The 27,967-nt window shown below is 38.9% G+C and overlaps 1 long non-coding RNA gene across 2 annotated transcripts; it reads right to left on the minus strand.

The window, feature by feature from the left end:
- Positions 1-27,967, minus strand: LOC121823135 (uncharacterized). 2 transcript variants are annotated; one of them, XR_013045057.1, is made up of 4 exons: positions 27,359-27,967; positions 26,724-26,831; positions 2,712-2,834; positions 1-131 (listed from the first exon to the last, which is right to left on the minus strand). It is a non-coding gene; the product is annotated as an uncharacterized LOC121823135 (long non-coding RNA). The 2 variants fall into 2 exon arrangements; XR_013045058.1 differs by having other exon boundaries at positions 26,724-26,834; positions 27,705-27,964.

Consider the following 27,967-nt stretch of genomic DNA (forward strand, 5'->3'; position numbering starts at 1 on the left):
TTCATAGAAGCAAGAGTTTATTAGGAGTTTGTGTGTACAATCCCAGAGGGTTAGAGTCCATGATGGCAGAGCAAAGGCAACAGACGGGAGCCATGGCTGCTGGAAGAGAAGCTGAGGGTTCACATCCTCACCTGTAAACACAGAGCAGAGACCGTGAGCCAGAAATATCATGGGTCTTTAAACTCTCCAAGCCTCTACCTGAATGCTTACTCCAATAAGGTAACATTACCCAAGCATCCCCAAACAATATCAACCACTGGGCACCAAGTGTTCAAATTCCAAGACTCTAGGGGAACATTTATTATTCAAAATAACACAATGTCAAGGAGAGATGCTTTGAGATTCACCAATCCATAGGCCAAAATCATAACCATAGAGATTTGGTGAGGCCCAAAGTAGCTTTAAAATATTTATGTGGATAGGGTGTAACTGGATGTTTCTCGGTCCTGCCCGGCCCTGAGGTCCCACAGCCATTTATAAAATAATCATTCAGAGGCTTATATTAATCACAAACTGTATGGCCTATGGCTTCAGCTTCTTGCTAGCTATCTCTTTCATCTTAAATTAACCCATTACTATTAATCTATATGTTGCCACATGGCCTTGGCGTTACTAGTCTGCTGGCATCCTGTTGATCCTTTGGAGGCAGGCTGGCGTCTCTGTTGACTCCACCCTTCTTCTCTCTCTATCTGTGCTTGGATTTTCCACCTGGCTGTAAGCTTTCTTGCCATAGGCCAAAACAGCTTTGTTTATTACCCAGTAGAAGCAACACATATTCACAGCCTACAGAAAGACATCCCACAGCAACAAGGTCTCACCATGGAAATCTAGCTGACTTGAATTTTGTTTTGTTTTGTTTTTTCAAGACAAGGTTTCTCTGTGTAGCTTTGTGCCTTTCCTGGAACTTGCTTTGTAGACCAGGTTAGCCTCGAACTCACAGAGATCCGCCTGCCTCTGCCTCCTGAGTGCTGGGATTAAAGGCGTGTGCCACCACCGCCCGGCTGACTTGAACTTGTTATGTAGACTAGACTGGCCTGGAACTCACAGAGACCCACCTGCCTCTGTCTTCCTAGTGCCAGGATTGAAAGCATGTGCCCCCATCCTGGCTTCTTGGCTGAGACTTAGATTCATTGTATTTAATACAGAGGTCCAGGGATCTGTTGACCCACTCAGTTTGATTCTAGTGAAGATATTCTATAGAATATCTTCTGGGCATCTACATAGCCTAAAAGTCTTTCTAGATGATATGGAAACTGTTCTACTGGTTTGTAGCAGAACTACCATCATGGGTCAGTGAGAATGTCACTGGTCAAGGGTGTCTGATGCATGACAATCTTTTCTTGATCCCTGGTACCCATGCAAAGCGGGGAGAAGAGAATCGACTCTACAAAGTCTTCCTTTGATCTTCACATGTGCCATGGTATGTGCCATCTCTCTACCCACAATGCAATAAAAAGAGAACCACCATTGCATGAACTTAGTAAAAGCATGTGGGAATGAGAGTGCACACAGTCTTAGGGGTTACAGATGGTTGTGAATTTCCCAGTGTGAGTGCTGAGAATAGAACTTGGGTCCTGTGCAGGAGCAGCATGTGCTCCTGACGGCTCAGTCCTCTCTCAAGTTACTTCTTTTTCTATCTGGATTCGTTTGATTTCTCTTGTGTTATTGGTCTAGCTAAGATTCTAAGAACAACACTGAATAAGAGTGGAGAAGTAGATGCTCTTTTCTCATTCCTGATCTTAGGAGAAACATTTGGACTTTCATCCCATTTCGAATGATGTTGGTTGTAGGTTTGTTGAATGTAAGCTGTTGTGTTGAGGTGTGTTCTTCTTATTCCATGGTTTTTATGAGGAATGGTTGTTGGATTTTGTCAAGCTGATCTCTCTGTAATATCCAAAAATCTAAGCAGGTGGATCTGAATACTTTAAAGTTATGCATTAGGAACTTGGAGAATCTAAGTGCAACCCATAAGCTCTTGAGTTAAAAGGGCAGAATTATTAAAGCTCCGGAAAGCTTTTTGATAGTACACCCTAGCAGGTTTTACTGTCTGGAATAAAATTATAATGCTTTGCAAAAAATGTCTCTAAAAGCTTCACATACTTAGTAAGTAGAAAATCCTGTCAATTTGATAGATAACTTACTATGAAGAATAGCTTAAATGTATTACTAAGAAGATTCTGAAAAAAAAAAAACCTTGCTTAAATCTCTGCTTTTGGTGTCTGTGTAAAGATACTTTAGAATATATAAAATTCAAAAGAATGCTTCCCATATCTTCTTTTCTCATCCTTTCTAACAGGGTTATTGGAGAGAAGTTGCTCAATGACTATGTTGTTACTTACTGAATAAAATTAATTGAAAGTCAACACTTTAATCAAGTAGCTACTTATGAAATCAATATTTGTTATGATTGAGCTATGAAGTGTTTTCCCCCAAAGCTTATGTGCAGAAGCCTTGGCCTCCAGTTGATAGTGCTAATGACACATGATTGGATCATGAAGGGGTTAACGTCATCCATGGACTCCTTTGTTGATAAGTTCATACTATAAGGGGGTGGGGCCTCTGAGGCCTAGTTGGAAGAAGGAGGTTACTAGGGCATGCCTTTGCAGAACGTATCTTGTCATAGATCCTCCTTTCTCCCCTACTTCCTCCTTTCTCCCTCCCTCCCTTCCTCCCTCCTTCCTGACTACCATGGAGTGAGTAGCTTTCCTTACCATGCCTTTTTACCCTGCTGTTTTTGCTGACCAAGCCCAAAAGCAATGAAATCAACTGTGCTCCAGACTTCTGAAACTGTGAACCAAAATCTTTCTTCTTTTAAGTAGATTTCCTAGGATGTTCTGTCATAGACAAAAAAATTGACAAATATAGTACTTTTCCTATATTTTTTATGAAAATATGATTTATAAAAGATATAAGGAATCTATATGATTAAAATGTCTAAAATGTTAATAATGAGGGTATTTATATGTTTAATATATAATATACATTAATATTTAATGTATTTTAGTAATTTAGAAAACTTATATCTACATATGTATTTTCATATATAACATTGGATATATTTCCTTGATGTTAATCAGATTCAAATAAAAACAAAAATGTTAAAACTTAAATGCACTTAAAATTAATTTTGGGGCTGAAGAGATAGCTCAGAGGACAAAGACACTTAACACTAAGTCTGATGACATAAATTCCATCCCAGGGGTCCACATGGTGGAACAGAAACTGACTTACACAGTTGTCTTTTGACATCCACACATGTACTGTGGCATGGCTGAACTCACATGTTACACACACACACACACACACACACACACACACACACACTAAAAAAAGATCTAAATAATCAAAATAGACTTGTAAGAAAGAAATCTAAACTTCCTTATTCCCATTTTTTTTGTAATAAAAATATTAACATATGTGGATTTCCTCACCAAGATTCACATTTTGTATAAAGTCTACTGGACAATAAAATAAACTATGGAGGCAATTGTAAATGAAAAGAATTAGCAAATCAATGAAACTTGCCTTCTAAGGAAAAGTACAAACACTGAAAGAGAGTTTTGTGTATGATAGACATGTCGGTTCAAATTGGTGCAATAAAAGTTAATTATTCTGTTAAAGGTATTGAAATAAACCACTTCATTACTATTCATTCAAGGCACTTTAATAAAGGAAATTATTTGGTCAATTTATATATATTTATAATGGTTTATGCTAAAATCAACATACCCAGATAAAAATGACTAATGAGCTAAGAAAATATTGCAGAACATTTTTGAGACTCAAGTTTAAGCATAATTATATAAATGAGGTATATTGTTAATGGGAACTCATTAATGTTATCAATAAACCTCATACATGATAGATTAAAGTAATTTTAAACACTATTTAAAATAACTGATCATTAAACAATTTCATGATGTGGAATTTTCTATTTGCCACACATTTGGAAACATAGGTTCCAGATTTGGGGACATTTTGCACTTATGTGTTCAGATTAGGGATGTAGTATAACAGTATAAATAGTGTTCAGGAAAGCTCTAAGCTCCATCAATATAAAGTTGTTACAAAGAACTGTTTCCATAGCCACCCAATGACATGCGCAACCTTTGGGATAGTGTTTGTATTTGATATCATAAATCTATGCTGTACTCTGGGAGGGTGTTTTTATGAGACAAATGATTGCATGTGCATTAAACTTGTACAAAGAGTTTCAAGGTATTTCTCTTTCAGGATAAGATTACGGGTACATCTCTTAGTTTACTGTGAGTTTAAAAACTATTTAGGCTGGGCAGTGGTGGTGCACGCCTTTAATCTCAGCACTCGGGAGGCAGAGGCAAGTAGACCTCTGTGAGTTAGAGGCCAGCCTGGTCTACAAAGTGAGTTGCAGATTAGCCAAGGCTATACAGAGAAACCCTGTCTCAAACAAAACAAAACAAAACAAAACAAAACAAAACAAAACAAAACAAAACAAAGCAAAGCAAAGCAAAGCAAAGCAAAACAAAACAAAACAAAACAAAATTCACCTAAAGTTTCATATATTCATACATTCAGCTAAGTTTTAAATAACCATGAAAAGGCTGAATTTTTACATTTAAAAAAGTAATCTTGACTTCATTGTAATTAGCCTTGTGAAAATATATAGGGGTAGAGATACTTTGCAAACGCAAAACATTTTATGAAAAGTTTATCTCCAGCTCTTAAAGATTTACCTACTCCCATCACAAATGACACATGAACTCTATGTGATAGATGATACCATTGTGTAGAAGGGCATTGTTCTTCATGAAATTGCTAGGGGAAACTAGAATGCATAGGAAATGTACTCTAGGTTTGGACAGCATGGACATTTTTATGCATATTATTTTATATGTTGTGTACATATGCACATCTAATCATGGCTTCCAAAACATGTAGTACTTGTTTTCTATAAGAGGAGAAAGTATGTTAGGGTATGTACATGTTATTTGGAGAAGCAGAAGAATGGCTTGGAGAAGATTCATGTTCATCATGCCCTTTTTAATGCTTATTACCTGCCTAAATATGACCTGAACAAGGACAATACCACTAGTCACGTTAACACGAACAGACAAAAACTCACAAACTTTCAATCCTAGACAACCGAGGAATGCTGAGGGCAGGAGAAATAATCTTCCCCAGGGAAGAGTGCAGCAATTGGTTATCCAACACCAAGTGGTCAGCCCTGAAAACACACTCACAAGAATCAGTGTATGGCCTGAGCAGTTTTTATGTATCAACAATTAAAGAGAAAGAGTCCATGAATTTGAAAGAGAGCAAGGGAGATACATGGGAGGTTTTAGAGGGAGGAATTAATGATTAATAGAACATTGCTAGAAGTGAAAAATGATCACTTTTTCTTACTATGTTTTCATTTGTCATATGACATTGATGAGGGCTCCTCTTCTGGGCATGAGGATTATTAATTAACTAAATGTATGGAGAACATTTCCTTTTTAATGCAGAAACTTCATAAATGAATGAACACCACCTTAAAATTGCTCTAAGAACCATTTTCCTTATTATATACTTTGAGAATCTGTTGAGTCTTTTCTGCTGCTGAATATAAAGTAAGAAAATTTTTTTTAGATTACCATCATCACTCATATTTAAATAAAGCCCCAATGTGGCAGAGGTAACTGTATTTCTCAAAGTAATAAAAGACTATTGCGGGTGGGGGTAAAAGAGAGGTGATAAAGAGCTTTTGAGATTTTATTGAAAGGTTCATAATTTATTTGACAGATTTTGTAGATCTGGAAACATCTCATTTTGAACAATAGTCTATTATAGAACCTCAACATCCATAGTGTTTTGCTGGAGCCACTGGGGCTGGAATGTGGTTGGAAGGGAAGCATGAAAAGGCCACATCTCTCTCTCTCTGAAGCTCTGATTTCATACATTTTGTATTTTTAAGTTCTATATGAGATTTGGCTTGGAAATACATTATGTTACAAGAAGAATATGGAAAGGCTTAAGTTTGTTTTGTTCCCACAGTGTGTAAATGAAGAAATTGAGATTGCAAATAGATGTCTGTCACAGCCAGCCTTCTGTTGCTGTGGCAAAATGCCTGAGAGAATCAATTTAAGGGATGAAAACCCATTTGGCTTATAATTTCTGAAGTTTCAGTAGATGGTCACCTGTCTTCACTTTTCTAGGCTTTTGTGAGGGAGAATATTATGGCAGGAATGTGTGTTAATTTAAAGATGTCCACTACATGGTGTCTAAGAGATTAAAAAGGGAGAAAGAAGGGTCCAGAGTCTCAGTATACCTTTCAAGGACACCTCCCTCTTAGTGACTTTCTCCAGCTGGATCTGTCTGCTAATGTTTCTGTCACACTGAATTGTTGGAGCATATTATTGTAAGGTGTTTTACTTTTGTTTATATTGTATTTGTTTAACTCTGTGAAGCTCTGTTACTGTGCCTGTGTAAAACACCTGATAATCTAATAAAGAACTGGCCAATAGCAAGGCAGGAAAAAGGGTAGATGGAGCTGGCAGGTAGAGAATATAAATAGAAGGAGAACTATGTAAGACGAATCTTTTAAAGGTCTTATTAATTAAAAACCCTGGAGCCAGATATTGGGGTGAAAACTGAGAGATCAGAGAAGCAGAACAAGCCACAGCCAACCTCACCTCACCAACTCCTCAGCCGATTGATCCTCTTTCCATGAATCCTCAGACTGAAAGCCTCTGAGTCCTCACTCCTGAGAGTCTCAGTTGAGCTGCTGCTAAAAAGCTTCTAGTTCCTGGTCCTCACGCCTTGTATATCTTTCTGCTTCCTGCCATCACTTCCTGGGATTAAAGGCATGTGTCCTTTCCAAGCAAAGATATGAGATCTCAAGTCCTGAGATTAAAGGTGTATGCCACCACTGCCTGACTCTGTTTCCAGTGTGGCCTTGAACTCACAGAGATCCAGATGGATCTCTGCCTCCTGAGTGATAGGATTAAAGGTGTGTGTGCCACCACTATCTGGCCTCTGTGTCTAATCTAGTAGCTGGCTGTGTTCTCTGATCCCCAGATAAGTTTATTAGAGTGCACAATATATTGGGGGACACAATATATCATCACAGAAATATGGGAAGTGAGAAAGAGAAGAAGAGGAGCCAGAGAAGGGGAGGACATCAGGGGCCAGGCACCAGCAAGCCACAACCAGCAAGCCACAGAAAAAAAGTAAGATTTACAGAAGTAAGAGAATGGGAAAAGCCCAGAAGCAAAAAGACAGATGGTTTCAGTTAAAGAAAGCTGGTAGAAACTAAACCAAGAGAAGGCCAGGCATTCATAAGTAATGATATGCCTTCATTTGTGAACTTATTTGGAAGCTGAGTGGAAGGCCTCCCAAAAGAGTAAAATACCAACAACAACACTGAATAACTTCACCACCTAGGGGTAACACCTGCAATACCCAAGGACTAAAACTTAGCTGAAGCTTTGTTACCTAGTGGTAACAAACCTCTGGGTTTTTCCTGTTCTCTTACTTCTGTAACTCTTACTCTTACTCTATGGCTTGCTATGTATATGGGTGACTGGCCACTGGAGTCCTCCTCCTTTTTCTGGCTACTTCTTCTCTCCTCCCAGATTTCTCCATATATAGAGTGTTTCATGATCAAATGAATATATCAAGTAGAAATACTTGGGATTACATATCCTTAATTCTTTCACCTTTTCCACATCTTTCACCCTTTCAAACTAACCCATGTGAAGTATATGAACAAAAACAGGACAATGGAAAAGGATTATCTTCAGGGCTTTGTAAAAAAGACAGGCATTAATTGTCATTGAGATGTTTATATTTGACCTTAATGTGAAGGCAAACTATGCTTACACTTGATGTCATTACTCATATGATACTTGTATTTTATAATATATTTATAAAATCAATAGTTATACATGATATAAATATATTTCATAAATTCATTCTGATAAGTTGCCACTAGGTAACAAAGCTTCAGCTAAGTTTTAGTCCTTGGGTAAGGAATTTTACCCAGAATAGTTTTCCAGAGACACCCTTGTGTTTCATGGGGCATATGTACCTCCTAATTCCTATGTCTTATAGATAGAAATGGTAGGCTCTCACCCTCCAGAAATTTGCACTGTAAGGAAACTAGAGCTTATTTCTTAAAGCCTTTGATTGGATTCATTACTCTGCTGTAAGTGCAAATCCACCTCCAATGACCAGGGGTACTACAGAGCAAAAGAATTCCAAGAACCATTCATGCAATTAATGCTTTTTGAAAATATATTTGGCAATATGTTCTTAAAAACCTCAGCTCATGTGACTTGGACTTTTCCATGGAATCCTAAAGTCGTATTTTGGATAAAATTCTTTGAAAAGCTCTCTAAGCCAAAATCATCTGATTATCAGTTTTATGCTCATAAATGTGAATCTTCACATGGTAACAGGTTGGTTGGCAATGGGTTCATGTGCTCAACTGTTTCTCAAGGCTATTTTAAGATCACTATGCAATGTAGTTGGCCACACAGAGGAACAGGTGATGCCATTTCTAATGCCAGGGTCAAGATATTCCTAAGTCAGAAGTCAGTCTCAGTAATTCCAGATTTCTTGTAAATCTACTTTTGAAGTATTTCATCCGGTAATTGGAAATTAGTAGAAATTATGACCAAAATACAGTGGCCATGAATACCTCAGCTCTTTTTATGGTTATCATCAGCACGGGCTCTTGCAGAAGAGCTTCTTCCTATAGAAGTTTATTTTAATACAGGCTAAGGTTCTAGTTAACTGCATAACTTTCCTGTCTCCCATTTTGCAGGTCCCCTCTATTGTTCTTTTATGTTTTTTTGTTGTTGTTGTTGTCTTTTGTTTGTTCTTGTTTTTTTTTAAAGCAATCATCAATATCTAATAAGCATTTCCTCTATTTACCTGTTCATTGTCTGTCAATATCACCAGAATAAAATTTCCTTGAGGCACAAACTGTCTTGTCCACTGCCATACCTACAGTGTCTAGGAAAGAACTTAGCATATCATATACACATAGTGGAGATTTTGAATGTTGATATTTTATACACTTTATTCTTGTGTCTTATAATGGTAGAAATTCCATGAATATTATGTTAGCAAACTTTATAGAAAATATAGAATTGCATATCAAGAGGCCTGACAGCTTATGTCACCAACCACAGGAACAGCCGCTACCTGTTTGCGAGAACAGTTTTAGTGATGAAAGCCAATTTTTGTGTTATTTATTTGAGTTTATGAACGTCTCAAAGACATCAGACATGTAAAGGTGGCTCTAACCTGCTGATGCTCTGAGATGCTCTACAAAATTGCTTTTATTAAAACTAGAGGAGACATAAGCCTTGGCCTACTTTATATATTATTTTTTAGCCTGAGCCAAACTCTTCTAGCTAAGCCAATTTGAAAGATGTTAGAAATTCAAACCCATGGCCATTGACCTAAATACAGCAAGATCCCATTTTCCGAGGTTGATGCTATACGCTTGGTTTCTGCCTTAGTCTGTTTTATTGTTTGCATAACTGAACACCATAGACTTGAGGAGAGAGATTTGTTTAGCTCATCCTATAGGAAGCACAAGAGCATCATGTAGCATCAGGCTGGCCTCTGGTGAGGGCCTGCCTTCAGAGTGATGTCATGAAGGAAAAAGCATTGCTTAGAGAGACAGAACTGGCATGTTCTCTTACTCTCTTTCATTTCTTAAAAAGCCACTGTGTAATCATTTAACCCTATTTACCTCCCAAAGGCCCTACCTACAAATGGTGTAGCCTTTGGAGATTAAAATTTTAATACACGAAATTTTGGGGGAATCATTTAAATATAACACTCTACTCCTTGCTTCAATGATTTATCATGTAAAGTACTTCATTTTCTCCCCAGTGATCAGAAATAAAAAAAAAAAAAGACAATCCTTTTTTCAAGTCACAAAAAGTCTACTTTGTGTGAATCATAGTCAATTCCATGATTATTTGTCCTTTCTGTTCTGTTGCAGAAAACTAACTTGACCTTCTTAGGAAGGGTGATTAGTAGAATTAGTAATGTTACTGACTATGTTACAGCCTCTGCAGCTGGGTGGAGCAGGAGCCAATCCATTTTCCTGGTGGCTCTTTTCTCTCCCTTCCTGACGCTGTACATTACTCCCTTCCAATTTGGATGGCAATTCATTTCCTCGATGAAAACAATACAAAATATCTGAATACAAGGCATTATTGCGTTCCTTGAAATGAAAGTGGCTTATTCTTGTTTTGTTGTTTATTGAAATGTGAACAAAGTGGTGGGTTCTTCAAATTCAGAGAGGAGAGAGTGTTCTTCCTCTGCTTAGAGTTGTCTCTGAAGGTTTAGGCGAATGCTTGCTGTTGTTTTTCTGTGTCTTACCACAATTAGCTGGGGATTTGGCACCAGGAAGTGAGGGCAGAGGACTGTAAATAAAGCTTCAGTTCATCTGCTGGATGACTGGGAAGGGATGCTGGAAAGTGAAAGCTAGGAGCTGACATGATCAGGGGTGGAGCCTGGCAAAGGGACTCTGGACCCTACGAATTTCTGAGCTCTCTCCAAGCAAAATATTTAAAGAAATATATTTGAGTAGCTGTAGTTTATGGTTTTCTTTATTTTTTTATTTTAAACATTATTACAAGAAAAGCTGCATATTAAAAAAAAAAACACTCCATGATGTTGCCACTATTACTATTACTAACTAAAAGCATTTAGGATGCGTTAGACACTAGCATTCTCCATACGTCAACTTATTTTATCCATACAATAAAGTGATAGGGTAGGCTCCATTGTCATTCTCATTTTACAGAATATACATCTAAAGCCTCATCTTACTACCTTGTTCTTTATATCCATATCACAAAATTCCAAGAATCCTGGTCCATACCTGAAACTGGAAACTACTGAATTTTGTCTATGCTTTGTTTTTCCACAAATATCTGTACTAGGAATAAACCTTAATATGTAAATTAGGCAAACAGGTCACAGTAAGAGCTTAACATCTGTCCTGTAGCAGTTTGCCCCAAGACTGTAGCATTCAGTCCTGCAGGGAAGCTCTTTAAACTAGAAAAGAAAGAACTTAAAATAGCTTCAGGAAGTCCCTGAAGCTGACCAGATTCACTAGACCACAAGAGTAAACAGTAAAAAGTGTCTGAGTGACTCTCAGACAAGACAAGATGCAAATAAGGCTCGAAGTTAAGCCCTGCTGCCTGGAAGAAACTTAGAGTCACTTGGAAAGGACACTCTCCAACCTGTTGAGCGGCCTGCAGGCTGGGTAGAGTGCTTCTGTCATGGATTCTCTATCTGAAATGAGAAGATGTGTGTATTGCATCTCCCCCAGAAAAATCTAGTCACACATCTAATAATAGAATATAAATAACTATAACAATATACTATAGTCAAAATAATTTAAAATGTTCAACTCTCCTAAATTTTCCATTCAGTGTTTTAAAATTAAAGTCTACTGCTGGTAATACTGTGGAAAATGAAACCAGAGACTGAGGTGAGTGGGTGACTGCTGGACTGCCTTGATTTGTAATGTGGGACAACTACTTACTGTACTGTCCTGAATTACAATGTGTAGGGATTATTTGACTGTTCTAAATTGCAATGTGTGGGAACCATTGCACTGTCTTGTTTTGTAATATTAGTTAACATTTGGCTATCTTTTCGGTTTAATCATTCTAACTACAGTGAATCATTATGGACAATACTGTTTACCCTGCTCTGTATATCACAGACCTACTCTCCCTATAAGCTTGAGCCTGAGAACCCAGAGTCCTATAACCTGAGTGGTAGAGTTGCATCGAGATTTTTGCAATATAAATATCTCAGTTTAGAGACCAAAATTCTCCATCTTGAATTATGACAATTGATTCCCAGTTGAGCATTCCATTTTTCTTCTTCATCAATGACATTCTCTCTCCTCACTATTAGAATGACTTTGATTAGTTGCTTGCTTGGTTGAAAAAAAAAAAAACCCTTCAATAACACGAGGATTTACTCTCTAGTCCTAAAATCCAATCCTAGCCACACTTACCTCTCATGGTGTCTACTCTAAGTAACTGAAAGTAACTAATCCTTGTTTAGTCACACAAATGTATTCACCATTCCTGCCTCTGGTGCTTCATCAATTTACCACTCTTGATTAGGTTATCATAATGAACTCAGTGTATGCTAGTTACTGAAGCCTAGTATTGTCCTGGAACGTGTGCTCAGCTCTTCTGTGCATTTTTGTTACAAAAGAAGGAGCTGAGATTTGTAGACATAACTTATCCAGCACTTGTACATTCTGTAAGTGGAGCTGCTGGGATTTGAACCCTACAGTATTCTAACCATAACTGACTTCTTAGATGTGAGGACTCCTGCTTTTTGACCATATGAAGGAGAGGGATGAGATAGCATCAACACTGCAAATGTAACCCATGCACAAATCTTGTCTCCAGGACATAGCTGCATCTGGGAAGTTCTCTTGGAAGGAACTGGAGTATTGTTACCACTCCATACTGCTGTGGAATGTCATTCTGTATGCTGTGAATATGTGTTGCTCTGATTGGTTGATAAGTAAAGCACTGACTGGCCAGTAGCCAGACAAGAAGCATAGGTGGAGTAAGCAGATGAGGAGAATTCAGGGAAGAGGAAGACTGAGTCAGGAGTTGCCATCCAGGCACAGAGGAAGCAAGATGACAAGGCAGAACTGAGAAAAGGTACCAAGGCACGTGGCTAAACATAAATAAGAATTATGAGTTAATTTAAGTGCAAGAGTTAGTCAGTAATAAACCTGAGCTAATGGCCATAGTTTAAAAATAACATAAGCCTTTTGTGTGTTTATTTGGGTCTGAGTGGCAGTGGGACCAAGCAGGACACAGGAAAACTTCCAACTACACCATGGCCTGTAGGTATCTAGTTAGGGCTCAGCATGGCACTTGCCAGTGCAGCTGAGCAAAAGTGGAGCATATTCCTCTTGCCTGTGGTTCAAGATCAGTTGCTTCTTCATGTTTTCCTTTTATTTGCTGATAAAGAAGAAAAAAAATAACAGGATAACAGATGTGAATGCTTAATCACATTGCTTAATATTACAAAGTGGCACAAAAACACGGTTTGCTGTATCTAGACAGATGGAGTTGTATAAAATAATCATGAATTCTCTTTTTGTTAGACTTGCAGAATAATTGTGCACCAAATTTGAGTGTACTTTCCAAAAAGGTTATCTTGACCTCTAAATGATCTCTTTAAGCTGTTTGTGATTGCCATTTTTCTGATCAGTGTGGCACAGGTTGAAACATATTTCAATTTGTTTTCCTTTATGGAAAATGTTTACAAAAAAATAGAGTCTAGAAACTAAAGTTTAGTTAGCATAATTCACACTTAGGTCTTCTGAATACCATTTTTACAATTTTTACAAAGACAGCTTATTCTTGTTTTATTATTTCTTGTAGACATTAAGAAATATATTTTTTAATGCACTCAGCATATGCTCAATAGCAATCGAAATAACTAGTCCATTTAGCATGTTCATCATGACATGAAATTTGTATTTCAGGGTAGTTTACACTGCAGAGGCTGGTTCAATGTGAGGAACAGTTTCAAGCCAGTGAATGGTTTTGGAATAGTTAGTCCATCATTAAATAGAAATTAATAATAAAGAGAATGAAAGGTCCATAATGAGCACCTGGAAGTCTGTGTGTTAGAATGATACAATACTGGAGCTAATAAATTTTAAGTTTTGTATCTAGTAATCATATTTTGAAAAGGAGTATGACCATTCTAGTTGTATGAATGTGGTTGATATTTTAAATAGTACATGTATAATTGTTGCTCACAGTTACAACAAATAGACCACTTTAAAAAATATTTCTATATTCATTATCCATGAAGATAACACAAAGATGGTTAATTATTTTAAAACACCCTTACATTACATGCACTTTGAATATAGATTTTGTTTTGATAGCTTGTGTTTGAAAATATCACTTTCCTTAAAATCATAGATGTATGTTTTGAAAGTATCTGTAGTCTTTAAACATAAATCACAGATTTGTTTTAGCATTTGTTAGCAGTCTGAAGACTTAATACTAGAGTCATTCTATTTTAATGTGTGAGTATATATGATGGACACAAAGAGAAGAAATATCTCATGTTGTACACAAAATTTGCATATCTTAGATCCTTGGTATATTGTGAGAGGTTACAGCAGGTAAAACTTAATCAGTGCCATTTATGGAGCACAGTGTATTTGAAAGCCATGTAAGTTACAAGGAAAATGCACAGGCATTGGGATTGACCTATGCCACCAGAAGATCTCAGCTCAGATGAGAAAGGAATAGTCTGGGAAGAAACATAAGGATTACTAATCAACAGTTAGTTATGGGCTTGGCACAGTTCTAAGTGTTTAAGACACGTTACATCATTAATCTTCCCAAAAATCTTTCCCAATAGAGATTCGTATTGATTAAATATCACTAAGTACAAGAGGTTGACAGGTGGCAAGCCAAGGGACAAAGTGGTTGAGGGACTTGCTACGAATCTCAAGAGTGGCTGGGCTGAGGTTGAACCCTGGCAGTTTGGCTCCACGAGCAACCCGTTTAAATAATTTATTCAATAAATGTCTCCCTGAAGACTGAGGTTTAGATCCAGTCATATAAATAGTTGGTTTCCCTGACTTTTTCTTGTAAAGACAGAGCTTTAGATCCTTGCCAGGAAACGTGTAGCTAGCCTGGAATGTATATCTTGAGGATATTCAGGTCCTAGAGTGTGTTTAGTTATGGCAGGGGTCAGTCTAATTTTGAACGGAAGTCAATTTTCACTTTAGCACTTTTGTTTCTTTTTATGAAGATGAATAAAATCATTTTCTTATGGCTTGTTCCTGAGTCCCCTGAGAAACAGCTGCAGTCTTCTCTCCCCTCACAAACTCTCTCACACACTCACTCTCCCCTCACACACTCACTCTCCCCTCACACACTCTCTCACACACTCACTCTCCCCTCACACACTCTCTCACACACTCACTCTCCCCTCACACACTCACTCTCCCCTCACACACTCTCTCACACACTCACTCTCCTCTCACACACTCACTCTCTCCTCACACATGCACTCTCCCCTCACACACTCACTCTCCCCTCACACACTCACTCTCCCCTCACACACTCACTCTCCCCTCACACACTCTCTCACACACTCACTCTCCCCTCACACACTCACACTTCTCTCACATACTCACAGCCACCTGGCCCTTCCAATGCTTAGCTCTCTCAGTCACAGTTCTAACTTGGTCTCATGACTACTTAGAACTTTCCCGAGTATCTCAACATTCTGATTATCACCAAGCACCTTGTCCTCTGCATTTCTCATATGCAAACCCACACATGGAAAGATCAGATCCAGTCAGACAGGAAACCATGGAGGTTGTTTTTTCCATTCCCTGACACCCACCTGAATTTAAATGTCATCAGAAAAATTGGGCCATCAAAAGGATGATAAGACTTGGAATACATAAAGAGCTAGATATAGGTACAATTAAAATCACTTAATCTGAGGGTTGGGTCCCTGACCAGGTCTTCTTGTACTGGATCTTCCTTTGTAGCCTTCCCTTAAGGGTCTTAATCATTATTGAGCCCTTCCTGTGTATAACATGATTTTGTGATCATCATGGGGAATTATTTCAATTAATCTTCACAGAGACAACCATTTGCTAATATGAAGACACTTTTCTGAGAAGAAAACCGACTCTTGAAGAATCTGTATAATGACTCAAGGCTACAAGGTTAGGAAACATGAGCACTTGAATCCACACCCTCACTTTTAAGCTAACATTGTACTCCTTGTCCAAAGTCTTCTAGCCCTAAATCTTCTTTAGCTACATTAACTACTCAGCATCCCCTGTATATACCTGCTTTCCTCACTTACTGCCTTGCCTTTCTATGTCCCTTTTGAAAGTCCTTTACAACTTTCTTCCCCATATCCATTAATGAGAAATACTGAAGTCAAAGCTACAGATGAAGTTGAGCACCCCTATCACAGAACCAAAAATTTCTTTTTTATTATGTTTCATAAGTGCCGACAGAGATACAACCTATTTATGTTTATGTTGACTATACTTACTATATGTTACATGCTGGGCTTTACGGATGGAGCTGAAATCATTTTAGTAACAAAAGTTCATAATTACGTAAATTTGTGAAGGACATTTTTGGACAGGCCTATTCAGACTTTCAAATTCACATCACATTAACCCAAAAGACATGAGCTTCAATTCAAGTACTTCTAGCACATCCTTCTCTGTGGCTTCATTTTCCTGTTGAAGTCTGGAACCTAAACAAGGAAGGAAGTTCCACCTTCCATGGATGACACAGGATAGAGAAAAAGCTCCCCAGCTTTCCTGTCTGGTTGGTGGGTTTGACCTTCCAACTCCTCCTTGGTAGACGCCGTGTTCAGGAATCATAGTTAACATACTTACTTGAGGTGTTTTTGAACAAAGTCTTTTCCTGACATGCTGTACATATTGACTTTGAATGACTATGAATTTTCAATTTGGATTTAGGAAGCTGAACACATGACTGGAATTCATGTCTCTTCTCCATCTTTAATATAGAGCAGCAGGACTGAGTCCAAATATGAAAGGAATAAAATATAAGAGCTTTCCTGGTTAATGAGGAAGTATCCCAGAGAGATGGGACTAACAGACTCTAAGCAAGGAGGCTTCACAGTGCACTGTTGTCTAGCTATTTTTTTCCTATTGTGACTTTTGTGACCTTACTGCTCTAGAAGTGTGTATTGCCTGGAACCCAGAGAGGATGAAATCATATTTGCAAGTTCAGGATAATGGATAGAATCTGCTTACATTTCTGGATCTTTAGTGTAATATATAGCACATGTAGGATGCTTTCTCCTAGCTGCCATTATGAAGAACTGAATGTTTCCTTAAATTGGTTGAGAAAAGCTCCCATGCTCCACCAAGGAAAAATAATAGAACCATTAATAAGTCAAATCAAATTATGTTCTTATCTCTCTTATTTGCACCTTGCTATTCAACCAACCCCATATGATTGCCTCTGTTCTCAGTTTTATAATGAAGCTAGTGACTTGGTACCTGAGCAAAGAGACAATCAGGGTTAGAGAGAGAGTTCATCCAATAAAGCTCTTGCCTCAAAAGCATTAGGTTCTCAGTTTAGTCCCCAGAATCTGTTTAAAAACCTGGAGATGTTGTCACATGCTTGGAGTCCCACTGATGGTGAGATGGAGACAGGCAGGTGAACTCCTGTATCTATTGGCCAGTTAGTCTAGCCTACTTGGAGAAGTTTAGGCCAATGAAATCCCTGCCTGAAACAAAAAGCTGAAAGATGCATATGTGCACATCCACTGAGACACACACACACACACACACACACACACACACACACACAATCTAGGACAGAAAATTCACGTTTACTATTTACAGAAAACAGAGGTTGTGTTTATGAAATGATATCATTGGATATTTCTGGATTGATGGCACCAACATGTAAAAGTCTGGCATGGTGGCACACATCTTTTATTCCAGCACTCAGAAGGCAGAGGTTGGGGGATATCTGTGAGTTTGAGGCCACCCTGGTTTACATAGAGAATCCAGGCCATCCAGGGCTACCTGGTAAGACTGCATTTCAAAAATAACAACAAAAATATTTTGGTTTGTTATTGCATGGTCTGAGATCAAATAGATCATAGATTTGTGAACAAAAGATAGGTAAACAGCGTATCAGTGTTATTTCTTAGGATTCAAATGCCACGAGATTTCAAAATAGTGGAGTATATTTAAAACATCCATTTCACCATCAGAAGGTTGAAGTTAAGTGATACTATTGGCTAACACGAAATTCTCAAATACTGCTCAAATTTTGTGTGTGTATATTAGCTTACTTAATTCTATTGACACACTATTATCCTTGTTTTGTGGAGAAATTAAGACAGAGAACTACTTAGAACCTTGTATGTGGTCATACCACTTTTAAGTAGAAGAGCCAGGATTTGAATGTAGGTAGATTAGTACATTACTCTGAACTAGATTATCTTGAGTTGTTGTAACTCAAGTAAGTAATTAACCATGCTTTTGACTTTAGAAGCAGTCTTACTATAAGTGACTACAGTTCCTGTGTTGGGTACATTTATCTTCCCCAAACTCTTTGAATCCTTCTCATGATGCCTGAAAGGCAATGAAGTTTCTATCTGCAGGTTCAGTGAAGTCAAATGGAGGAAGACACAGTAGATATACCAGAGTATACAATACCAACATAATGCAGAATGAGTGGAGCTGAGATCCATTTCATCATCAGAAGGCTGATGAACCAACCCAAGTGTTTATAGTGATTGCTTATTCTGAAACCGGAAGTGAAACCACCAGACATTCTCATGTGAGTTGATGCTAGATTTCAGAGTTTTTAAAAGGTGTGTTATCTGAGTGTTCCTTTCCATCATCCAGATCAATCCATTGAGCCCATAATTGTTCGTTTGTTTGTTTGGGGATGAATAGATGGGTGACAGGGTAGTTGACAGAAGGGGAAAATAAGAAGGGTTCTTACTTGCTCTACAACATTGAAGTGAAGACATAACGACAATCTTTAAATGACTTGCTCTTCCTTAAGTCTTGCCTCCCTCCTGTGATTGGTAGATTGTCATGGAAGAGGAGCTGTCAAAAGGAAATGCCTTCAAGATAACTTTATTTGTGTTTCTTGAGAACAGTTGTCACAAAATATGGAATTATTTAATCTCCACATTATTTTTGTGGGCTCCAGAAATATTAGAGGAATTAAAGGAATAGCAACATACAGACTTTATAATGAAATGACTTAATTATTGACTGAGATCTACCTAATAATAACTCAATCTATGGGTACATAGGCCACAAAACAGTAGCATGGTTCTAAAGAGAGGAGCCCAGCAAGATTACTACCATATATGTAGATATCAAAGAGCCAATATCTCCAGTTGATTGCAAAAGTTTTATATAATTTATAAACTTGTATTCACGCTGTATCTTCTAAACATTGGTTTTCTTTGAGTTCATATACACTGGTATATTAATTGGAAAAAGTCAGTTGACTTTAATCATAGCCTTAAATATTTAAAATAGGGAAAATATTGTTATGTGTTAGCAAGAACCAAGTAAATAAAGTACACACTAACATGTGCTCTTTGTGTGGTAGATATGAGTAACTGGCATGGATGGAGAACCATGAACTGATGGTGACCAAGTTTAAGATTCCTCTTGGAGGTTAAAAGTCAGTTCTCTGGGGTGATGGAGTAAGGAGATAAAATGGCATGATCAGTCATTACTAGGATGAGCTGTTTGGGCAGAAGGTGTCTTAGTTGCTATTCTATTGATGTGGGGTGACCAAGGCATCTTTTAAAAGAACTCATTTAACTGGGGCTTGTTTACACTTTTAGAAGGTCAGTCCATGACCATCATGGAATAGGTAGGGCTAATTCTTACAATTCAAAGACTTAAGAGGAGCAAGATTCTTTTAAGGAGCAAACTCGCATTGGATGAAAACACATGCTATAGTTTAGATCTTAAATGTCACCCAAAGCTCCAAGTGTTGGCAGCTTAGTCTCTAACCCATGATGCTATTGGAAAGTAGAAAGACTTTTAAAAAGTGTGGCCTAGTTGGAGGAAGTCAAGTCAGAATGGGTGTATGTTGGAAAGAACTGAGAAACCACATCCCTTCCTTTCCCCCTTCTTCCTTCCTGGTTACCATTACATGTAGATTCCTCGGCATGGTCTTTTGTCATGGTATGCTGCCTTGCTACAGGTCTCCAAAAGCAATGAAGCCAACCATGAGAGCTCCAGGACCATGAGCCAAAATCACTCTTTCCCTTTTCAAAGAAGAGTTCTCAGGAAATTAGTTACAGCAACAGAAACAGAACTACAGTAGTGAGGAGGAGCACACTCAGCTTCAGGTTAAGCATGAAGAAGTGCTGTCCTGTCTGACAGACCCATAGGTCTGTTTTGCTTTTGAAATAAAGAAATCAGGCAAGTCCAAGGGACTGGCTTAGGTAGTGGAGTTAGGGGTTGACCTTTGTTATAATGATTCAGGTCATCTGATGCAGCCCAATCTCTAATTTTCTTCACTTATTCTTAAAAAAGACTCTATATATATGACAGGGAAGCTGTACCCATAACCTCTCAACAATATGGCTACCTAAACAAGAGCTAAACAGTTACAATGACAGGTAACCAGAAATATAGATGGGATAAATCTTATGGAGCCCCACTCCTAGATAAAGACTTGTAGACAATTAACAACTCCTTAAAGAGGGATAATTAGTTTTCCCAGGTGATGAGCCCTCAATTTGTTTTCCAGTGCCAAGTGGCAAGCCTTAAGCCATATAAATATGAGCAACACAGATGGATTCAGCAGGTTTCACATATGCATATAGTTGTAATGATAGTGATTAAGGAAAAAGAGGCTGTGGATTTGAGAGAGCATCAAGGAAGGTGTAAGTAGGAGGGATGGTTGGAGAAAGGGGAGGGAGGAAGAGGGAATGACGTAATCCATATATGAAATTTAAAAGCTCACTACAGACAAGATCCATAGCATTCACAGGACCTAGATTGCATGGAGGAGAAATGCAGAGCTTTGCATTTATCTTAAGAAACGACTTGAGGAATGGGAAGTGTGGAGAGGACAAGCTCCAATGCTTAACACAAAACTAAAAGAAAATAAACGAAAAATACCACTGCGTTAGGAATGTTAAAATGAGTCCATGTGACTTTTGGCACAAAATGTTTTTATCTGAGAATGAAGATGTTGGAATAAAACTGGTTCTGTGGTTCTTTCTGGATTGAACTTTATAGCTTGTAGCTTAGAGGTTGGTTTTTTTTTTTTTTTTTTTTTTTTTAAGACCAATTCAATACAAAGAATTCTGTGAAATGTGATACCCAAAATTGAATTTGCTAAGGGAAGTGCAGTCACCTCGCTTGGCTGGACAGTCAAGCTACAGTTGTCAGAGGTGAGGGATGCTGAACAATTAACACATCATTCGGAGGGCAGCTGAGGTGACAGTTCTGGAAGCAATGGTCAAAACAAGCAGGGGGGTGAGCTGTGGTCTGTTACCCCAGCAGGCGAGCAGGCTCACAATAATGTTCTGGTATTGTTTCTCAGAGTTTGGAAGGAAATTTATAGCAATGTTTTTCCAAAAGCCTATATGACAATAAGGAAAATGACTTTCTAGTCAGCCTTAAGAGGCTGAGGCAGGGCCAGCCTGGACTATATAATGAGTTCCAGGACAGTCTGGGCTACAAACAGAACTCGTGTCTCAGTGGGGAAAAGGAACTTTATAATGAGTACAATTTCCAGTAATAAACTGGTTTGTGAGAGGAGACTTCTCAAAGAAATATTGGAAGACCATCATTGTGTGGATGGTCCCTGGGACTCAGAGTTGCTTCCATCTAATGCTTTTCCTAAGGATCAATGTTAGTTTTGAAGTTACTGCTGTCAGATATTACTAATTTTTATGACAAGTTTTAATTCACCAGGAATACACTCTTGTAATTACCCAATGCAGACCATTGTGTTCAAGTCTGAGCAAAGTATAACAGCACACAACATGTTCTGGAGGGCTTCACCAACTCCTCCTGCACCTGGCCTCCTAGTTTTCCACACAATTCCCTCTGTACACTCCCTTCCCATCTCATTCTCTCTTGGCATTTGCTTCTGTGAGAATCGGAACCAATACAGCAATTAACACACAGGACCCCACTCTTTCCTCGATAGCTCTAAAATGGTCTGTGTTCTTTCTGTGGACAATTTCTTACTGTGTATAGGTATATAATTGAACCAAACTGGACGTTTGCCATTTTTCCCTTTGTAATGACAGAGTGGAAATACTTCAGTGTCTATAAAATGATCTACTGTTTTAGGTAGAGAGTAACAGTTTCGAATTGAAGTTTTAAGACTACATAAAGTGAAATCCCTGCTATCATTTAGTAAGTCTGTATTCGTGTGTGCATGATCACTATTATGTGTAGATGGGGCTTCGTGAAAAAATAGAGGGAGGAGCTGCATGTACAAAGTCCAACACAAACACCTGACCAAGCAAGTCTGTGTGCTCTCTGGTTTTGATCTTAGCCCCTCTCCTGTGGCCTCTGCTAGCTTTTCTAGCCACTGCATCCTCAGTTACCTCAAGCTAAGCATTTCCTGCCAGGTAGCTGACGAGACAGGAAACACCATGTGCTTCCTGGCTTGGGTGGTGGCACATGACCAGGGGGCAGCCAGTAAAAGCAAACACCTACTGCTGCATGGGATTTGCTGACCTCATCAATGAAAATTTGCTTTTCAGCAGGATGACACAGTCACGTGTCAAATTTCTGTCTCCACTCAATTAGTGACTACAGGGAATACACTGTAGCATCTTTTCTGGCATCCAATTTAATAAGTCAGGAAGAACAAATACAGTCTTATCCAGGGAAGAGAAAGGTACACTTTGCTTAGCAGCAAAGGGGAATGGGATGTGCAAACATTTTATTGTCCTAAAGTCACATGAGGCCGTCAGGAGTCTCTTCCCTGAGGAAGACTCTTGAAAGTTGTGGAAAATCACAAAGCTGTGTTTTTGATGGAGAGGAGAATGTAGTCATGTTAGTCAACGGGAGGCCTTATAGATTCAGCTTTGAGGCAAAGAGAACTATTTATGAATGGGAGCCATGAACTAGTATCTAGTATTAGATAGATACTAGGCTCCTAAATAATACACAAAATTATAGATTTTATAAGGCAGACCATGGCTATAAGAAAAGACTTTTTAAAATTATTTTGATGCAGATTTCTTTTAAGGAACAGAAGAGAGCCTTGGTTTCTGTAGCCTCCTTGGGGCAGCTATTTACTTCCTCTGCTGCTGGTACTCCCTGGTGAGGATGAGGCAGTGTGAAGATCTTAAAGCAGGAAGTATTGTTTCCAAGTGACAGACCATACAATGTAGATATTGAAGATGAGGGATTTGGATGAAATGTGGATCGGAATAACCATGTCCTCTGCTAGTGAACTCATGTAGGTGAAGTTAGTCAATCATGTCAAGTTCCAGTTTCTTCCAGTGCTAAATTGGGGTAAATGTTAGCGCCTATCATGAAGGGTTTTTGTCAGAACTAAATGGGTGTGGCCTGCGCGTACTGTTAGGAATATTCTATGGTGGCTCATGTTCAAAGAGACTGATTAGACAGCTTACTGAGAAATCCCAGTACAGCACTGTGATTATCACTAAATTGTTCACAAATGGGCTGATTATGACTATTTAAAATTCTTCATTTAATTAGCAACTTATGATGGCTTAATCCCAATTCATGATTGGTGTAATTGGCTTTTAGCACAGAACACAGTTTATAGTTTTGGCAGGGGAATCAAAAAGACAAAACTATTCCCCACATTCTGAATTAGAAACAAGATCTGCTGCAAATATTTAATGATTGAGAAAATAGTTAAGTATTTCTACATAACAGAGAATCAATGATTAGAAAGTAAATAGATCATTCTATTTTGTCAACAAATATTAATTTTAATAGTGATAAGTGGTATAAAAGATAAAAAAGATGTGTATGTGTGTGGGGTGAGTGTTCTGCAATTTAGATTGTGAGATAAACCTAACATCTAAATTCAAAAATTATTAGAAAATGAAAACTCCTAGAAGTACAACCAATTTAAAAATAGCCAGGTTGTGTATAACAGTATTTGAATTTACGGTTAAAAAAAAAAAAGTTGTCTCTGTTCAATTTTAGAGTTCACAGACTTTTTCTGGTGCTTTATTTTTTTTAATATATGAAAATGAAATTAGAAGGGTTAAAAAAAAACCAAAACAATGCTATTCTCTATAACTGAAGGTTAACCCTTAAGCAAGGATGCCCTGGCACCCATTCTCTGGCTAATGTTTCATTGACTCTACAAGGCTGGTATATTTAGGATAGTAATTAAATGATTGCCCTGAACTCACAAGAGATAATTTTGATGGACACTAACAGAAAACGTCAAGAACATATTTGATGTAAGCCTTTGCCCTTGTGTGGCTAACTTGCAAACACCATCCCACTGAATAGTTGAAACTGGTTTACTACTGAAGACTTTTTCTATAAAGAATTTCCATATGTTCGAATTTTCAGGCTCATTCACTGTTCAGAGGAATTTATTAAATGTGTATCCTGTACTGTGTGCTGGCGACACTGCTGTTATTGCTGCTACCCATAATAAATAAGTTAATAAGCCAGAAATCTGATGTGGTTAAACTTACTCAAGAACACATTCAGAATATACTCCATTCTGACACACAGTTTTCGATACACGAGTAAGTGAATGGGAGTTTTATTTATATTAAACTTGGAATTTTGTGTCCATGCTAACCTGGAGTTCTATAGGTCAAAGTATTTCTGGAGGCTGGGGAGATAGCTCAGTGGTTAAGATCGTTTGCTGTGCAAACAGGAAGATCTGAGTTCAGATCCCAGTATCTATAAGAGAGAACGAAGTTGGGAGAAATAGGGTTTCCTGGTTACCAGGCTGCCTCAAGGTTCAGTGAGAGGTCCTGCCTCTAAGAAATACAGCCGAGGGTGATAGGGCAGGACACTTGACCACCTCTTTGGTCTTCTTGTGCAAGCACAGGTGTCTGTACCAACACACACACATACACACACACACACACACACACACACACACACACACACACACACACACCTGTTCATTTCATATAAATAAAACCCTCAAGGCATTCATTTGCTTCTCTCTCTCTCTCTCTCTCTCTCTCTCTCTCTCTCTCTCTCTCTAAGCTATTTATCTGCTACATTGTTTCAATTAGAAGCATTTTCTCTGTTAAGCACCAGAATAATGAGTGATTTCTTAATCCCTGCACCATAATATAATTACTTAGTTTTCCATTTTGTCTTGAATCTTTAAAGCTAATTGAACATCAAAATTAATGAAAAGACACTGAGTAGAAGGCCAGTTTTGTTCCCGCTTAGAAGTAATTAATCTTTTACTTCCTGCTTCCCCACCTACATTCTTTCAAAAGCACAAATAATTTTCCTGCCAGAAACCTCCTAAATCTCATAGAATTCACAATATACACTGACAAGATGCAGGAAATTGGCTCAGTCCCAGAAAGTGGGTGACATGTTTACATGCTCAAATTCACAGTTTCCTTTATTTTTTTTTTCTTCTGCTCTTTTTGATCTAAAGTCTGTTTTGAGTAGTGGCATGCGCAGTCTTCTTATTAAAGGCCCAAATATAATGTCAATTCCTGGCAAATACACGCTCCATTATAGCAGTCCACAATGGGCTTTGAATTATTGGCCCGACTTAACAACCTTCAATGGACCATTTTCTTTGTCCTCTGTGGTGAGGGATGCTGATAAGGTAGAAGAAACAGAAAAGGGAGAAACTGAGGAGAGCAAGATGCAAATTGTCAAAGGCTATTATTTCCAACATGGGAGTTTGGTCTTTGTTTACAGTTGAGTGACATAATGTAATGAAGAAAGCAGAGAATTAAAAGCTAAAAACCGAACCTGGAGTTCCAATCAGTGGAAAACACACACCCCTCCTCCATCGAAGACTTAGCTGCCTTCCCTCTGTCCTTCCAGCTTCTGCTTTCCACCTGGAGAGCCTCTCTGCCATAGGACCCATCCTCCTGCCTACCTCAGAATCTTATCCCTACCTCTTCCTCCTCTTTTTTCTCTTTCAGCCCTTCTCTTTCTCCTCCTCATCTTCCTCCTCCTCCTTCTCCCTTTTACCTAAGGAGTTCTTGTTTACTTTGCCCTAGCGTGTGCGTGCACACACACACACACACACACACACACACACACACACACACAAAAATTGCAAAGATCAAAGTATTGTAGAGACCACTGTCAACTAGGTATGATACTGAATGTCAGAGATCCCCCCCCACACACACACACACCACAACACACATATAACATACCGGAGCACACACATTTTATTTACATTATCTGTTTTAAAAAGATTAGCCTATATTAAACAAGGTAACTCAGGGTCAGAAAGGCAAATACCTTATGTTCGTGTGTGTGTGTGTGTGTGTGTGTGTGTGTGTGTGTGTGTGTGTGTGTCCATCCGTCCGTCTGTCCTAGTCTCCTTTAAATATGCAAATCCTGGTGAAGGTAAACACAGTAAAGACCAAGACACTAGAAGCAGCCCAGAGGACTGGATAAAAAGGAGGCTTTAAGAGAGAGAGGTGGGGAAGACAGGAGAACAAAATGGAAAGAGGGGGTGCCGGGGATAAAAAGGTCCAGGGGGGAAATGGAGTGGGGTGCAGGGAGATGAACGGGGCCAAAATTAAACATGTAGGAAGGCTCCATATGAAATTCCCACTGCCTTTTTATCCTGCCCGTTTGTTCACCGTTCTTCCGTGCCTTTGACTTCTCTCTCTCTCCTGGATTATTACGTATGTTCTAAAAATCCCATTTACTGCTACGGTCCCCCTCCTAATACTCCCTGGCTTGACTGGCACTCAGAAAATACACAGAGTGCAAGCAGTCGAGCTTTATTCAGTGCCCCGATTTCTTTAGTTCTCACTGTTAAATACTCCTTTGAGAGGACTGAACACAGTATTAAGAGTTTACACCAAGAAAAATGACAGAGCTGACTTTGCATGGAGTAGACCTCCCCTGACTTGGGCTCCATGGTGCCAGGTCCTCTTGCTTTTCTACTCAACAGCAAGTTGTTTTTCTCATCAGCCAATTATTTCCCTTTTGATCTGTTACAATTGTGCATAGTTACCTTTTTATTTTTTTTTAATTCAGAGTCTTGATGTGTGGCTCTGGATGATCTAGTGTCCACTATATAGGTCAACTTGGCCTTTAACTCCAAGTAATCTTCTTGCCTCAACTTCTTTGAGAGAGAGAGAGAGAGAGAGAGAGAGAGAGAGAGAGAGAGAGAGAGAGAGAGTATTTTTAGGCAGGGTCTCACTGTATATCCCAGGATGGCCCAGAATCTACTTTACAGTCCAGATTAGCTTTGAACTCATGGCAGCCCTCCTTTCCTAGCTTACAAGGGCTGAGATTACAGGCATGCCCCACTGTGTTCAGAATATTGTGTTTCTCTATGCTTTAATCTTAAAGTCTCCATTCTTTTCCCGATACCATATTTTCTCAATAAGGTTTGGACTTACCAATTTCCTGAATCAAAATTCTCTCCACAGTGCAGCATATATTAACCACCGTGATTATAACCGTCATAAAACAAAAGCAGCATTCACGAAAAGAGGGCCTAGTCTAACTCACTCACCTTTGCCCCTGTAAATCTCCTTTTTTTTTTTCTTATTAAGAAATTTTCTATTCATTTTATATACCAACCACAGATCCCCCTCTCCTCTCTCCTCCTGCCCCACAGCCTCCCCCCTCCCCACAACCCACCTGCCATTCCCTCCTACAAGAATGCAAGGCCTCCCATGGGGAGTCAGCAGAGCCTGGTACATTCAGTTGAGGCAGGTCCAAGCCCCCTCCGCTCTGCACCAAGGCTGTGTAAGGTGTCCCACCATAGGCACCGGGCTCCAAAAAGCCAGGTCATGCAGCAGGGACAGATTCCAATCCCACTGCCAGGGGACCCTTCAACAGTTCAAGCTAGACAACTGGCCCCTGTAAATCTTCCTTTTGCCTCTTTCACATTTCCCTTCAGAATCACCCTCCCTGCCAGTTACTTTGGATTCCAGAAACCCCACTTCTACCGAATAAGGCTTTTTATGAAAGAGATCCAAAGTACCGGAAGCAACAGTAAGTCTTAAGAACAGCTCGCACCGTAAGATTGCCCCTCCCGAGTGTAAGCAACTACCCCAAGAGAGGAAGCAAGAATGCACTCCTCCCAGAGCAATCATCACGTGGCACGGGGCTGCCCCTCCATCAGTGACAGCAGCAAGTCCTTCAGCGGCTGCATCTCCAGAGCCCAGCCTCAGAAGCAGTCCTGAGATAATGAACAGCCAGACCTGGGCCCTGACCCCAGTTCCCTGCGACGTCAGCCGTCCCTAC

The sequence above is a fragment of the Peromyscus maniculatus genome, chromosome 16 (genome assembly GCF_049852395.1).
Source record: "Peromyscus maniculatus bairdii isolate BWxNUB_F1_BW_parent chromosome 16, HU_Pman_BW_mat_3.1, whole genome shotgun sequence".
NCBI lineage: Eukaryota > Metazoa > Chordata > Mammalia > Rodentia > Cricetidae > Peromyscus > Peromyscus maniculatus.